The following is a 7,658-nucleotide window of genomic DNA, read 5'->3' as shown; positions in this document are numbered from 1 at the left end:
TACTAGAATTTTCCAAACCATGCATCATGTTCATTTATGGATCATGAAATAAGGTTCCCCAGAAACGCACAAGTGAGGTCTCTCCTTATTTTCTTCAAATGCAAAAGTCACATACCCAGAGAGAACTTTTCTGACTACCCCATACAAAGTAGGCCCATCAACATTTTCACTCTCTTTTTTCTTACCCTACTTTACTTTTCTCCAAGGCTTTTATTATCAAATGAGATATCATGTATTTATTTGTTTGTTTCATCCCTTGCTTTACTGAAATGTAAGCTTCATGAGGACAAAGACTTTACCGTATTCACTACTGTATCCCCATGCCTAGAACAATGGGGGCTCAAAAATTTGTTGATGATGAATGGATGGATGGGGAGAGGGATGATGCAATAGGATGACCTTGAGGAAATAATATGCTAAGAGGACTCTGGAGCTAACAGATGACCCAGTTTCCTTCTAGAAAGACCAGCTTGCCTGTCACGTCCCCCTGCTGCACACCCCAAACACACATATAGACACACACCTCCCTCACTGCCACCTGCAGGACTCTGCCTACTGTTAGCAACATCAGGAGAGGCAAGGCTTCAGCCAGGTGGCAGTGGGGAGAAGAGTGTGGAGTGAGTATTTGTGTGATTATCTGCTTTGCCCTGCCTAGATTGAAGGCTTTAAAGTGATGCCGAGAAGCAGGACTGTCTACAGACCCTAGAATCTGGCTTTGAAGGCTACACCAGCTAAAGGCTTCACTGTGGTCAGCAAGAGTCCCCAGCTAGCTCAGATCCTTAGCACCAACCCTCAGCTCTTAAATTTTATCAGACTCTCATTTCAGCCTGCCTTATCCACAAATCCAACCTTTATTCCAAACATTTTTCCTTCAGAAATCCCATTACTCTGATTAAATATGTGGCAGTTTTAATAATTCAGCAACCAGAAAACAATTAATTTCATAGTATATGCAAGATTTTTAAGTCTTAAAAGAGAGAAAAAACATGTTTATTTCTTAAAGCAACCATATAGCATTGCTTATTAACAAGACATCACATCAAAATCAGTTGTTTTCAAAATAAATGAATGAGCCCACTCCATTTGCAAGAGCGCTGGCCCTTGTGACCAAGGACAATCTACCCCCAGTTTTTGCTGCCCCTTCACCACAGATTTGTCTCCTGGGGATCCTGCCTGTCCTTAAAAGGAAGGAGGCAATGACCACCATTCTCCAGATAGCAAGGCTGAGGATTAATACAGAAAGGCAGATGGAGGATTGGCCCAGAGCACACTGATTGGAGGCCCAGCAACTCCACAGAGTTTTGAAGAATAAGAGGCACCCTTAGCAAAATCAAGGGCTTCTCTTCCTAAGCCTACTAGTGGCTGCGGCGGCAGCAAATGTTGGCCTCACTGGCAAGGTCCAGGCCATGTGCAGTGCCATCGTGGAGATCGTGAAGCCCAATGACGAGAAGCCTGACGGGTTTCAGTTGAGCTTCTCCCAGGCCCTCCTAGAGCTGGAGATGAACTGGGACCTCAAGGCCCAGCTGCGGGAGCTGAACATCACGGCCACCAAGAAAATTGAAGGTGGTGGTGGTCAGAAAGCTATCATAATCTTTGTTCCCGTTCCTCAACTGAAATCTTTCCAGAAAATCCAGGTCCGGCTAGTGCGTGAGTTGGAGAAGAAGTTCAGCGGGAAGCAAGTTGTCTTTATCACTCAGAGGAGAATACTGCCCAAGCCAACTCGAAAAAGCCGTACAAAAAATAAGCAAAAGCGTCCCAGGAGCTGCACTCTGACAGCCATGCATGACGCCATCCTGGAGGACCTGGTTTTCCCAAGGGAGATTGTGACCAAGAGAATCCGCGTGAAGCTGGTTGGCAGCCGACTCATAAAGGTTCAGTTGGATAAAGCACAGCAGAACAATGTGGAACACAAGGTTGAAACATTTTCTGGCATCTATAAGAAGCTCACGGGTAAGGATGTTAATTTTGAATTCCCAAAGTTTCAGTCATAAACAAAAATGACTAAATAAAATATTATTCACAATTTTTTAAAAAGCAGGGACTTATTCATTCATTCATCCATTCAACAAATATTTATTTGCCAAATATCAGCAGTCTAACACATACCAGTTATAGTTCTAAGCACTGGGGTAAAATGATGAGCAAGATAGACCAGGTGTCTACCTTCATGGAGCTTATGTTCTAGTGGGAGGGAAAGGAAAATAAATAGGAAACCAAAAAGTAGGTAAGCCAATAACCAAATAGAATCCTGTCGAGAGTGATAACCCGTGCAGGAAGTAACCTGAAGTAAGGAGGGAGAGAGTGAATGAGCACCTGGGCTTGGGTTGGGTGAGGTGGGGGGTGCTTTAGTGGAGGGGACCATGGAAGGCCTCTGAGTAGTGACAGCTCTGGTGAGTGATGACAAGCGGCCACCATGCATAGGTCTGAAGAAGAAACATCCTGGCAACAGGAACAGCAAATGCAAAGGCTCTGAAGTAGGAACAATCTTAAGTGTTAGAGAAAAAGACCAAGATAGCTACAGCCTGGTGAGCAAGGCGGGGAGTTGAAGGAAACAAGGTCAGAGGGACAGCAGGCCCCAGATCAAATATACACACATAAATATGTGTGGTTAATGTCGTTGTGAAACAATGTAAATGCTGAAATCATTCTTAAAAGAGAGGCTCTACAATGTAAAAACTTAATAACCATCAGGGTAAAAATGCCAATGGATACTCATAAAAAAACTGGGAAAGAACAGAAGATTATATAGGAAGTAAGAAGGAAATTGTTCATCCTATATAAGGAAATGTCAGCATATGTGATGTTATTCTTGATTTTGAGGAAGAAAGAAAAGTAACTGATTTCTGAACATTTACAGATAAGAAAAAATAATGCCAAAATAAATCTCTATTCATCTAGAAAGAGAAAAGACAGAGAGCTCAAAAGAAGCTGACAGAAATAAGACCAAACATCTGTGATCACAGTAAATGACAAGTGGGTCAAAAATCAACAGTAATTACTTAGAGAACGAACATATGGTTACAAGGGGAGGAAGGATGGGAGGAAGGGATAGTTAGGGCATATGGGATCGACATGCACACAATGCTATATTTAAAGTGGATAACCAACAAGGACCTACTGTAGAGCACAGGGAACTCTGCTCAATGTTATGTGGCAGCCTGTGGGAGGGGAGTTCGGGGGAGAATGGAAACGTGTATATGTATGGCTGAGTCGCTTTGCTGTGCACCTGACACTATCACAACATTGTTCATCAGCTATACTCCAATATAAAACTAAAAGTCTAAAAAAACCAATTAACGTAAAAAAATCAACTGTTATTAATAATCAGCAGGCATAAGTTTAAATTATAAAGAAACATTGATAATGATTATAAGGCATTAAACAGAACAAAACTACATAATATATTGATTTATTAATTAGTTCAAAACGAAGTATAACTTTCACTGAAACTTATATTACAAATAGTATAACATTTAAATAGATAAATAAATATTAGAATTATATGGTAATACAATTAAAACAAAGGTGAAATTTCAGATCAGTACAGGGAGGATGGATTATTTGATCAACAGTGAGACAACTGGTTAACCATTGGGAAAAAAATAAAAGTAAAGCCAATATAAACCCCAAATGCATTAATTAAATCATATAAATACCAAAACTTAGAAGGATTTTTTATGTTTGAAGTATTGAACACCTTTCCAAATGTGACATCGAACTCAGAAGTCATAAGAGAAAAAAATGGATACCTTTGATGATATTTAGAAATACTGAGTAAGAAAACTGCAAACAAAGACAAATGACAAACTGGGGAAAACATTGTAATTTATAACATGATCAACTACTTCCCTTAATATATAACAAATAAGAAAAGATAAATAATCCAACAGAAAAATGTAAAAAGCCTAGAACAGAGATTCATAAAACAGCCCTTAGAAGTAGGAAATGACACCTACCTTCTTAAAAAGAGAAAATAAGTTAAAACTGCACTGAAGGGCTTCCCTGGTGGCGCAGTGGTTGAGAGTCCACCTGGCGATGCAGGAGACACAGGTTCGTGTCCCGGTCCGGGAAGATCCCACATGCTGCGGAGCGGCTGGGCCCGTGAGCCATGGCCTCTGAGCCTGCGCGTCCGGAGCCTGTGCTCCGCAACGGGAGAGGCCACAACAGTGAGAGGCCCGCGTACCAAAAAAAAAAAAAGAACAAAAAACCTGCACTGAAATCCTATTTTTTAAAACCAATAAAATTGTCAAAGATCTAAACATTTGATACCTCACACTTCCTTGGTCTCCCTAGATGGGGAGCCTCTTGTTCCGTCTTGCTCTGCCCCCGCCCACTCCAGAGTACAAAGTGCATAACAGACCCTCAACAAGTAGTTCTTTAATTGACTCTCTAATGAAGAAAAGGAGCTCATGGAAGAGTTTGAAGATGATTGATGGAATTAATATTACTTGTTGGAATTCCAGAAATCCTAAAGGTGTTTGTCCGACTGGTCCCCCAGATCTAGTCTCTCTCTACTCTAATCTCTGCCCACACTACCATGAGAATTACCTTTTAAAATCTCAGAGATCATTAAGTCTGTCATGCTAACAAATATTTGATATTGTTTAAATATAATAAGCATACGTGTATATAATTCAGTAGAAACTATTTCTGTTTTAATTTCATGCCTATAGGGTAAAATCCAAAGCAGGAGGTCATTTTACATTCTGATTCCAAACGTTTTCAGTCTCATCTCTTGCCATACCACTTGGACCCCTCTTGTCTTCCACCAGGTTCTCTCAATTCTAATCAACCCAGACTCTATTCTCCAGATTAATTATGCACTTCTACATCCCTAATCCTTTGGAATTTCCTCTGCTAGAAAGGTTCTTCCTTTGAGCCCCACCCATTGGACCACTTATCAAAACTCTTGTCTTCAAGGTCCAGTTCAGTTGTGGAAGCTTTCATCTCTATACACCTGGTTCAACACCCTGGTCAGAATTTATCACATCTCCCTCTGTGTTTCCATAGCCCTTTTTTTTATAAAAAAGGGATTTCTCCTCTAGCTTTGAAATTCTCTGATTGCCTTTTTGTTCATTGTGGCTACTTTTCATTTATTCAACATTTATTGATTCATTCAAAAATATCTATTCAGTGCCTACTATATTCTAGGTGCTAGGTAATTAGAAAAAAATAAAATCCTCTAAGTCCTCCTGAAGCTTAGATTCAAGCCATGAGTTAAGTTTTGAGTTCCTTGAGTGTCACTATCATTTTCCCCAGCACCAAACACTAGGTCCTTCCTACATGGAGTAGGTATTCAAAAGCTACACCTGCCTGTTCTCCCCTTCCCATGAATAACTGTTTCTCTGTAGTTAATGAAAAGTTTTGTTAACTGAAACATGCCGATAGATTGTAGAGATTGTCTAACTATTATGAAGGAATCTAAATTATTCAATAGAAAATACTGCTGCCCTAACAAATAGCAGTTAACCCACCCATGATAGCAGTCACCTGGAGTACTTTTTTTTTTATCACTAGAAATAATGGTTTGTTTCATCATGAAATGGTGATGCCTATGGAGTCTTTACTATTTACCAGGTATCATTGGAGGGCTTTCTGTATTCATCCATTTAATTGTATCAACAACACTAAGAAGTATTGTTATCTCTTTTTTTTTATAGATGTGGAATCTGAGGAAAATCACTTGCCCCAAATCACATAGCTGGTAAAAGACGGAGCTGGCATTTGAACTCAGGCAGCCTGGCTCCTAAGCCTGTGCTCTTATCCACTGCATCTTAAGGGCATAGAAAATAAGATTCTTTTCCAAATTCAATAGACTAAAATGACTTACAGATGATTATGAATGCAAGAAGACTGTTAACACTAGTGGTTTTCACTTCTCTTAAGCTCTTTTATTTGTAAGAAATAGATATATATCCAATTTACCTGGAAGAATATAAGATGAGGCGGGATGGTAATATAAGTTCACACATACATGTGTGAATGAAAAATGTTGCTGCCATATCAGTAAACAAAGGATGTTGCAGCCATCACATTGCAGCCTCCCCAATGGTGAGCCCTGATAGAACGCAGGATGGAAACAGGATGTCCCACATCAAGCAGTCAGCTGCTGCAGCCACCCCCGACGGTGCACCCTGAGGGGACTCAGGATGAGAAAACACAGGATACTGGCCCCAGATAGCTGAGGTGCATGTCAAAGGAATGATTTCAGTGAGCCCAGACTCTTGCATTTTCCCATTCACAGAAAAATGCTAAATTCATTAACTTGAGATGTCTGGTTTTCTTAAATTAACAGTAATCTTTTGATATTCCAACTACCTGTTTTTTGTTGCAAAATTCCTATATATCCTGGCTCTCCCCTTACCTTTCGGGAGCAGTCCCTCACAGTGATCTGAGAGGCTGCCTCCTGGGCTTGAAGTCCTCAGAAAATCCACCAAATAAAACATAACTCTCAACTTTTAGGTTGTGCATTTTTTTCAGTCAACACACGGAAACCCTGGAAAGGCAGGAAGCATTTGGAATCAGACGCATAGGACCAGAAACTAGAAGGTCATTCTGATCCCTAAGCTTCCCTGTGGACCTGAGAACAAGAACTTCATAAATGTCCTTTACTCTAGTGTTCCACTATTAACCTGTGTGCTCCTGTGTGTCCCCTTCTCTTTCTGTTATCAACTAGTATTCTTTTCATTCTCCTCAGTTAAATTCCTGAGAAGAATCTGGTTGCATCAGCTCAAAATGATGTAGAGCTCTCCTTTTGTCCCTGGCCAGTCCTGGAGAACTCACCTGCTGTGGACCTACCCCTGAGCCCAGTTCCCGCTCAGTCAACCAAGGGCCTGAGCCCAGTTCCCGCTCAGTCAGCCAAGGGCAGGCCAGAAGGAGGGAGAGGACAGGGTCACTTCACTCAAAACACTTATGCTAAAGCAAGGCCTAGGCTCAGGTAGCTTCCCTAAAATAGTGCTTTGTGTGTGGCAGACGCTCACTGCCGTGCTTGATATAAGAATCCAGAACATGTGGTGATTATCTCTAATATAAAGGGAGATGCATAGAATTATACGTTTAATAAAATACTATATGTAGAAGCTTTATGAATTCTCACCTGAATTATTGCAGTTGCCTGCCCACCATGTTCTTCTCCCCACCCTAAACTCTACATTGTTTATTCTCCACACAGAAGCCGTGGCCATCCCTCTAAAGTGTATCAGATTATCTCAAAACCTGACATGGCCTCCTCACCTCTCTTCAAGTAAAGACAAGAGCCCAGATGATGGCCTAAAAATGACCCTTGGGTAGTCAACATTCTCCTTCTCATTTCACTGCCGGCAGATCCCCCGCTTCATTCTGTCCAGCAAACTGTTTCTCACACATACCAAGCACACTCCCACCCCAGAGGCTTTGCCCTGGTTTATTCTGCCTGGAATGCAATAATATTCCAAGTAGCCCTCACTCTTCCTGTCTTTGTGCAGATCACACCATTTCGGTAGGGCCTACCCTGGCCACTTTATGTAAAACTGCAATCATCCCCCACATCTCCAGCCTCCCATCTCCCTTTACCCTGTCCTATTTTTTCCCCGTAATACTTAATGGTTTCTGACACACTTTAATTTATTATATTTATTATTTGCCTTTTTCTGGTAGCATATAAGTTCCACAAGGTCAGA

The 7,658-nt window shown here is 41.1% G+C and overlaps 1 pseudogene; it reads left to right on the top strand.

Annotated features, from left to right (window-relative positions):
- The first annotated feature begins 1,406 nt into the window (after window positions 1-1,406).
- Window positions 1,407-1,991, top strand: LOC112390446 (40S ribosomal protein S7 pseudogene; annotated as a pseudogene).
- The last annotated feature ends 5,667 nt before the right edge of the window (window positions 1,992-7,658 follow it).

Source organism: Neophocaena asiaeorientalis, unplaced genomic scaffold, assembly GCF_003031525.2.
Source record: "Neophocaena asiaeorientalis asiaeorientalis breed wild unplaced genomic scaffold, Neophocaena_asiaeorientalis_V1.1 scaffold80, whole genome shotgun sequence".
Taxonomy (NCBI): domain Eukaryota; kingdom Metazoa; phylum Chordata; class Mammalia; order Artiodactyla; family Phocoenidae; genus Neophocaena; species Neophocaena asiaeorientalis.
Note: the sequence above shows the minus strand (reverse complement) of the source record. Positions and strands in the feature narration are given on the sequence as shown.